The sequence below is a fragment of the Grus americana genome, chromosome 26, assembly GCF_028858705.1.
Source record: "Grus americana isolate bGruAme1 chromosome 26, bGruAme1.mat, whole genome shotgun sequence".
NCBI lineage: Eukaryota > Metazoa > Chordata > Aves > Gruiformes > Gruidae > Grus > Grus americana.
Window position 1 is genome coordinate 2,174,776 of NC_072877.1, and position 9,201 is coordinate 2,183,976.

Here is a 9,201-nt window from a genome sequence, read left to right on the forward strand (position 1 = left end):
TTTTTTCCCCCCGCTCATGGTTTACAACCAGTAAAATGTCCTTATTGCTTCAGTACCCAGCTGCTCATACTTAACTTTGCTGGTATAAAGCGAGTCCAGTGCAAATAGTCGCTATTTTTGTACATATTTTTTTATACTATTTTATCTGGTGTGCATTGTCCTGTGGAATAAAGAGTGCAGAGTCTTTATTAAAAACAAGCTGCCTCTGTGGGTTCTTTGCTCTGGGTTCAGGTTTTCTTTTAATCGCCGTTTCTGTCACGAAATGACCCCGGGCGTCCCACCAGCACCGGCTTCCCACACAAACAACTTGTTGCAGATGCTGCACTCGAGTGAGTTTTGTGCAATGAATTGCCCCAAGCACCAGCTCACAAGGTTTTGCAGGTGGTAAATCACCGTTCATCACTATTTCTAGACGCTCGGCACCAAATGCTGCTCCATCGCTCAGCCAGCCAGGTACTGAGCACCACCGAGCATCCTCTAATCCCATTTACTGTCCGATGAGCATGAAACAGGCGACCGTTGCCCCAAAAGTAAGAGCTTATATAGCAAAGGACTTTCTTTATCACCCCCAAACTACCCGTAATCCCACAATTTAAGCACAATCCCGGTGGCCTCCAGAGTTTTGCACTACAAGCACTGGTCCCAGTTTGTATTTCTGCCCCTGCCTTCCAGTCCTGCAACCACATCAGCGCACTCAGGGGCAGCGGTGGGCTCCGTAGGACCGTACGAAGACGAATTCATCCTGGGAGCTGTCAGCGTGAACGCTTCCCCCTCGTACGGAGGCAGAGGGACTGACCTTGGGTCCCAGCCGGCCCGTCCACACGCTCCCTCCCCTCTGCAGCAGTGACTTTTCCCAAATGGAAAGCAAGCAATAACTCCCAACTTAATTTTGTATTCAAGTAGCTTTAAAAGAAAAAAAAAAAAAGCCAAAGCAGGCATCAAGATGGCAAAACGAGATCTCAGGGGAGCTCCTGTCGCCTTAGGAGGCTGGGGCTGGAGCCTCAGCAGCCAAATCCTCCGGCAGATGCAGCTCGCCGGGCTCCGCCGCCTTCACCCGGCTATTTCGTGGAAGGGAGCAAGAGCTCCCGTCCGCGGGTGACCGTTTGTCACAGGCAGTGACAAGCAGCGGTCCCCACAGCCAGGGCTGGAAGTCGGGTCTCCTCCCCCTGCACTGATCCTGCCGGCGGCGTGGTCCTGCTTACAGGCTCTGCCTTGTTCACAACCCAGACCAAAAAGCTATTGCACGCCAAAGCTTGCTGCACCACCGGCACCGTAAAGCGCTTTTTTTGCAGCGCGGGCATCTGCCAGAGCAGGTTCTGGGTCCGACATGGGTGCCGGTCGCAGGCAGGGATGGATGCAGGCAGCAGCTCCGGCTTCTGCACAGCCTCTGCCGTGGAGAAACATCTCGGCTGACTCAGCCCCGCGGTGAGCGCTGCCCTCCCTCCTCTCCTTCCCAACCCTTTGCTCTGCAACCCACAAGTGGTTTCTTTATGGGCAGAAGATAGACTTCCAGTTGGGTTTTCCTTTTTTTTTTTTTTTTTTGCCAAGCACAAAGCACGAGGACAAAAAGAAGGGCTGTGCCGTTTGGATAACCAAATCATCCGAGAGTGTTAAAGCATTAATCACAACAAGGGGAATGACATGGCAGGCTTTCCCGGTGATAAATATCCTCTTGATTAATACAGAAAAGAAAAATCACACCCTAACTATGGAGACGTGGAGTTTTAATCAGTCTTAACGAAGCAGAACTCCTGTTTGTACGCAACTAGAAACAGAAAGCATCATTTAATGTCTGTCAATTAGTGTCACGCTCCGCCGCTAACATATCCATCAAGATTAAATAGTGTCTAACGCTGACATAACATTTACACTTCTTTGGGCCAAATCATTTATTTAAAGCTAAAAAAAAAAAAAAAGAAAAGAGGCTGTCTTTGGATAATGTAACTGTTGACTAACATTTGCATGCAATAAACCACATACTTGGCAAGGACTCGCAGGACTGAAGCCAAGAGAAATCTTCAACTTGACCTACACAACATTTGCAAACCAGAGCAGTGGGAACAAGTTCGCTACATGGAGCTAAATAGGGGGTGGAAAATGCAAGGACACGCAAAGTGCCAGGCTGCACCAGACCGGTGTTTCCCCCCGGTTTTGGTACCAGTTATTACAAAGATGCTGTGGAGGGAAGCGCGGAAAAACTTTTGGCGACGCGCGCTAGGATGCATCTTTGGGGATGTGTGGATGCTTCCCAAGGAGAGAGGCAAGCTAAGCCATAAAGCACAAGGCTTAAAAACCCTTCAGGATTTTCAATATTTACTATTCTTATTCTGGATGCTCTTGTCATCCACAGAAACACTCCATCCCTGTCTGACCCTGCGGCGGGGAGTCGCACAGCCCGTTTCGAGGTGCTGAACCGCCCGCCTTGAGCCATCCTGGCAGCAGCCGTGCCAAAAGGGGGTCAGGGAAGCACGAGAAAAGCCGAGCGGCACAGTCATCGAGGCAGATTTTCACCACGATGGACAGCCGACTGGGAAAGAAAAGGAAAGGGGAGAAAAAAAAGAAAAGATAAAATAATGTACTTTGGAGATGTGGCAAAACGCAGCTTTGCAGATTGGCATTCCCATGGGAAACTCCTTCGCTGCCTCTCACAAAAATCCAAGGCACATTCCTCCTCTTTCTTCTGTTATGGTCTGGGCACCATTTATTAAGAGCAGCCAAAGGCGGAGAGAAATCTGCAGCGAATAGCCCTGGAAGTGCTTCCAAAGCCGTCTGCCTGCAGTAATTTATGGCAGCCCACTCGCAGAAGGGAAAGTCAAGAGATAAGACAAGTATTTTTACAGGAAAAGGAGTTAGGAGCGAAGCATATATGGGTGGGTTTTGTGTTGAAATGCTCTGGTCTTGGAAGAAAAAGGAAACGGGGCAAAGAAAAAGGCTTTTGGAGTCAGGCACCGGGTGTCTGAGCAGACGGACTCAGGCTCGTTGCTTTATCCCCCGGCCCAAAATAGGAAAGTCAGGGGGGTGCGTGTAAAAGGGGCACCATGTGTGTCACCCGCGGTCGCCTCACCGCAGCCATGGACCCCCCAGCGATGCCCTTCCGGGGGGCAGGGGGGAGCGAGAGGCACAGAAGGGAGCTGCAGCCTCCGGGCTCTGCCTCCAGCTGCGCTGCACGGGGGAGTCGGCCTTTCCCTCCGCTCCGAAAGCTGGCAGGGAGAGCAAGGACACGAGGGAGGCTCCGGCCACGGCGGGACATTCCCACTGGATGGTGCCGGAGCAGGGGGGTAACGCCGCAGAGTCAGCAGGGGAGGATGCTCACCGTGCTGCAGCTGTTGGGTTTGCCCAATTCTGTTCTCACCGAGGGCTTTTTCCAGCACGAGCCCTTGGGTTTCCAAGAGATACCAGCCACGCACGGTCTCCCCAGCTCTACTTTTCATCCAGAGCCTTTTGGGGCAACCAGATTTCCAGAAAAGCGCTTTTTTTTTTTTTCCCCCCAGACTCGAGTAGGTATAACCTTTGAGCGAGGCCAGCCTCGCCTCGGCCGTGCACATCCACGTCGAGCTCTGGCTGCTCCCCCTGAGCCTCCCAGAGATATATTCCCAGCTTTTAAGACTGAGTTCCCAACGCAGTTTGATTTTACATCCTCTGTGTCTAACAGTTTGCATCGCCGGAGCCTGGCGATGCTGGATCAGGGGGCTCAGCAGTGACAGTGCGAAGGAGGAGAGAGGGACCCCGTGTTAGCGAGAGGAGGTAAAGCCAGGGACGTGGGCTGTTCGGCAAAGCCTCCCGCGGTACTTTTCCACCGGTCGGTGGATCGCCCAGCCCAGGCGGCACAACGGGGTCCTGCTCGCGCCGCACCGGAAAGCGAAGGGATTAGCACAAGTCTCTCTGCAAACAGAGCTTGGGTGGGGGCACCCAGGGCTCCTTGCCACTCCCCTGAGAATAAATGGTTGGGTTAACTGGGAAAACGCGCCGGCCGAGCTCGAGCGAAGCAATTTTTCATTTGGAGCCACTTTCTCATGGGAGATGGCAGCGCGCAGGCTTCTGGGTTGGAGCTTTGCAGGATTTACACAGGACAGAGTAACGCTGGGGTACACCCAGAATAACTTCCTCCGCAGAAGGATGTCCAAATGCTTTACAAACATCGTCCCAACGGCCGCGCTGCTCGGTTGGGGCTGGGACAAAGCTCCCACAGGGCTGGGGCTGTCAGAGGAGAGAGCAGCCCAGAGGCTGCTGCAAATGCCAGATGTTCCCCTCGATCGTGCGCAGATGTTTTCCCCACCAGCCGGGTCTGAAGCAAGCAGAACGTGGGCTCCCTTTGTACCAGCTAGATAATATTAATCCTTTTTCTAGACTCTGAGCGCTGCGACGGCCGGGAGCTCTGCCAGCATCTATCGGATTTGTTTGCTGCTAGGTATCGTCACGTACGAGGCGGGGGGATGCAGATTGCTCAGCTCCCAGGCAAGTTTCCATGATGAAACCGAGTTTCTCCCAAATACCAGTGTTTTAGTCTGGATATCCATGCTGTTCCCCAGCAAGTAGCTACCTGCATTAACTGTGCCCCCCCGGAATGGTACTTCCACATTACAGCCTTTATCCTTCTGCCCTTTAAAAAAGGGGAATGAAGACAAACCTACAAGTCGGCACCAATCCTGCATCGCTCCTGCGGCAGGTCCCCAGGAAAGCCCAAGCATCCGTATAAAACCACCATGGGGACTCCGTTCCCTGCTCCCCAGAAACACGATGTATTTGATGACACGAGCATGAAAAAGCACCGAATCCAGAATGATTTGGGTCGTTTCCCATCGCAGGTCAAGAGTCAGCCACTCAGCCTAATTAACGGAGGGGATGGTGATGGTCACCACTAAAGCCAGCAGCAAAACTTCCCAGGCCCAGGACTGCACCCCTAAGCCACAGTCCATGTCAGCACAGACAATGTGGAAACAGTGGGGTTTTTCATGCCAACGAATAGGCAAATGGAGAATTTTAGGGCTCCTCCTGGAGCAGGACCTGGGGAGCCTTCAAGATGTCTTTGCAAGATCTGACTCAACACAAGGCAGCCCCACGCCTGGGCACCAGAGAGCAAGCAAAGCACCAGAGCATCATCTAAATCCAGGATCTGGCGCTCTCAGGCTTCACAAGAGGGACCAAGGAACTAATTTTATTTATGACCTACTCAATTTTCACCCCGATTTTGCAATCAGCTGGAGACGGGGGGCACTCCTTGCTCTCCACAGCTTTCCCACAGGTCTCCCCATTCCCAGCCCCAACGGCCTCTTGGGCATCATTTAGCAAACGACCAATATTTCACCCCTCCCTGCCAAGCAGCTTTTTGCTGGGTGTCAATGACACATCAACCCTCCTCATCCTCTATTTGCGCTGGTGAAAGGAGGAATTACCGCAGTATTTATCTACCACACTCTCTTTCACCAGGAGCCTGCTCATCTCCTTTGCAAAGCAGCCCCGGGGGCACCCATCGCTGCACGCTTCTCCTACCACTTGCAAAAACATCGCAGGGGGCAAAGCTTTAAAGCAAATAAAATAATAGAAAATTGTAAATGAAGGTGATTAACGTACTTGGAAGATCTGATTGACCAGTGGTTGTGTCTGGGCTGCGCTGGCTGTTGCAGACCTGCATCTCTGGGCAGGTTTTGGGGGTTCGGTTTCCTCCAGGCAACGGCAAATGGACTTTTGCTGTGCAAATCGTAGCAGGTGAAAAAGAAAACGGGGGGAAAGCCTGGCTTTCCTCATCCCACCAAAATGACTACTGTCGGGGCCTCTGTGCTGGCAGCAAAGCAGGCGGTGAGCGAAGCAAAGGGGAGGATGCTGCACTGGGGATGAATATGCATATTGGGGGTAGGGGATCTGCTTAGTTCCGGGACCAAAAGGCTCACGCCCCAACATCGGCAATATTTAGGGCTGGAATTACATTCCCTTCCTCCACAGCTGCCTGCAGCCAGGGCTTGGCCATGCTGCAACGCTCCGCGAAGGATTTACACCTGCAGAGCCCGGCAGAAAACACTTACCTGTTCTACAAACAGATCCCTTGTCTTTTAAAAGGAATTAAATCTTGTGGATAAATACAAATGTTTTTATTCCCTTTGTGGACAGTTGTGGCAGAATAAGATAGCAGGTTAAGGTGTGGCCGGAAAACCTTTCACTTCGTGGACTGCATCTTGTCATCCAAGGTAAACACGCAGCTTAATGAACTTTCAAGAGGGAAAAGGTGAGATATTTGCCTTTATGTTCATTACCCTTTAAAGCAGAAACAATATTTGAAGAGAAACAAAGAATCGGGCAAACTAGATAATAATCATATGCGGTGAACAAACACAGCCTAGATCCTGGATTAATCAAATGACTTAAATAAAAATCCAAATGCCAGGACTTTGGCGGCTCAGGGGAGAGCACCTGCGTCCCGCGGGGCACGTAGCCCTTGCACCCCCCACCGTCCCTAACGTCGCTGCCAGAAGGTCCCCCCGGACGGCATCCCCTGGCGCCGTCCCCGCGATGTGGCCATCACCATCGTCACCATGTCCCAGGGAGCGTTCGTGCCCCGGCGTCCCACGGTACTCAGGACCGACGCTCAGGGTGCACCTTCCACCCTCCGGCAGAGCCCTCGGTCACTATTTCTCCTTTCACCCACACGAGTTTGAGATATTACAGCTGTTACTTCATTTTTTTTTTTCCCCTCTTCTGCTTGTCTTGTATACTTACAGAGCCCTAGGAAAAACACCAGTTGGGCAGTTTATAAACGACGGGCTGCACAGAGAAGGGAATTTATTTGTTGGTACCAACCCCAGAGTCCAAAATACGAACAAGTGCTGAACTCAGCAAAGCAAACACCCACCGCCACATAGACCTTCGTTGCAGGAAATCCTGCGAGTTCAAGGAGTCGCTACGGTCTGCTGGATAAATAAGACGCATTAAAAAAATACCCTCACGAGATATTTACACAATAACCTGTACCGGTTCCAAAGAAACCATTAGTGTCAATTAGAAAATCGGATGTTCCCAGGGCAAAACGCCACCCAGCCCAGAGGGAGAAGGGGACATCGGCGTGTCACGGCTCTCGGCAAGTGCCACATGCCCACGGGAGGCACCTCCAGCAGCTCATTCCTCCTCCCGGAGAACCATCCCGAAAGCTGGGGGGTGATGGAGGAGCTGGGGTGATGCCCTTGGGCTTTGCTTGCTCTGCTGCTTCCCGCTGCGGCTCTGCGTACCCGGACGCCCGGGGGATGCGTCCCCTCCCGCTCGGCTGCAGGAATTCCCCATTTCCACTTCACGGCCATCAGCGAGCCAGGCAGATACCAGAGGTTTAAAGCAGAAAGGAGGGAGAAGAGATAACCATCGACGTGATATTTTGCAGAGGTTCTTCAGCCTTTCTAGTAATCTCAGCCAGCCTCTCCATCCAGGGAAAAAACATCCCCTTTCCCGACCGCAGCCTTTTCCCGCTGGGAAAACTGGGGCTCAGCCCAGGCGTTCTCGGCTCTGCAGCCACCTCATGCTTTCCCAACGAAAAATACCTTTTTTTTTTTTCTTTTTTCTCCTCAATCATCAGCCACATTTTCCATTATTATTTGCAGCACCAGTAGGACGCGGCACAAAATAAGCATTTAACGAAGTCAGACAACTTTCAGGCAAACCAAAAGCGGAGCAAACATAAGAAAAGTTTAAATTACTCACCAGGCAAACGGAGGGAGAGCAGCCTGAAGTCCTCAGAGATGCCAGGGCCAAAGGACATCAGTCACGTCTCCCTCTTGGGCAGGCGAGGAAAGCGTCTTGCAAGGGCACGGAGTCTCGTTCTGTCAGTTTTTAGTTTTTCTGGGTGTTTTTCCTTTATTTCAGTAGACTTAATTCAGAGCTCGGACAGCCTTGAGTAATTCAGGGGTAAAAATCCCTTACTTCCCCTGGGTCTAACAGAGAGGACCTGGGTGGACAGGAGTCGGTGTTACCAGCAATTTAGCTGCAAGTTTCATCTCGTAATTTGTGTCCCGTGTAACCACGCACCATCCGAGCACAAAAGCTCCCTCCTGTGCAGACACATACTAGGGGCATTTCTCACTTCTTGGGGAATTACTGGAGATAAGATGGGGCGGAACGGTGACTACAATAAAGAGGAAGGTAGGAGTCCTCACCAGCCTTCACATAAACCCAGCATTTAGTGTTTAAGAGGTCGGCATGAAGTGTGTTACACACCTCACCCTTCAGGACTACACACGTTTACTACACAGGGGGAAGGGGAGTTAAATATTTGCTCTACAACGCAAACAGAAATATAAACCTGTCAAAAACATTTTGCTGAGTATAAAGAGCACTTTATCTTTTGATCTTGTCTCTTAAGCTCATTAGCCAGGCGAGGCAGCCTGTTCTCCACCCCAGCACATGGACAGGCCGTTGCACCTCCTTGATTTTTCATTGAAGATTAAAAAAAAAAAAAAAAAAACAAAACAAAACAAAAAAACCAAACACCCAAACAACAAGGAAGAGAGAAAGGGCAGAAGAGCTGAGGAAAGGGAAGTCCTTTTTCCTTCAGGGTGGACCAAGGACAGCAGCATCTTGGAGTATAATCCTTCAGAGCCACCTCCAGGTTTTTAAGGCTGGGGAGTCACAACAAGGAGTTCCAGACTCTTCCTTTGACATCAGGGATGCACAGTGCTTGGTAAGCCGAAATGTTATTGTAAGATAACCTGGTTCTCATGCTAGATTTGGAGCAAGGACCATGCAGTTCTGCCAGGTTTATTAGAGGTGAAAAGGAGGAAAAAACTGCAAGAACCCCAGATTCTCCTGACAGCATTGGAGAGAGTCGAATTTAGAAGTACGGTGTGGTAGACTTTGGCCCCAACGAGACCCACCATCACCAAAAGAGGTGAGGAATTCCGAGCGTTCGCAAAGTCCGTGGCACAAACTGGCTGCTGGGGCACACCCCCCCCCCCCCCCCCCGTTATCCCACCCCACAGCGATGCCGCTCCACTTGCTGAACCCTCACCCTCCTGCAGCAGCGAAGATAACAAATACAGTCGATTTATCATCTCAGCCGGACAAGAGCAAAGCTACCTGCATCAGACACGAGGCCAGAACCCAAAACCCTCCTGTGGAGCGACCTCACAGCCAGAAACATTTTCCACCTGGAGCTGAAACAGTCACTCCATGCTGGAGATTTCATAATCAAAAGGTTTTGGTTAAGCTTCACTTCCCCCCCCCCCC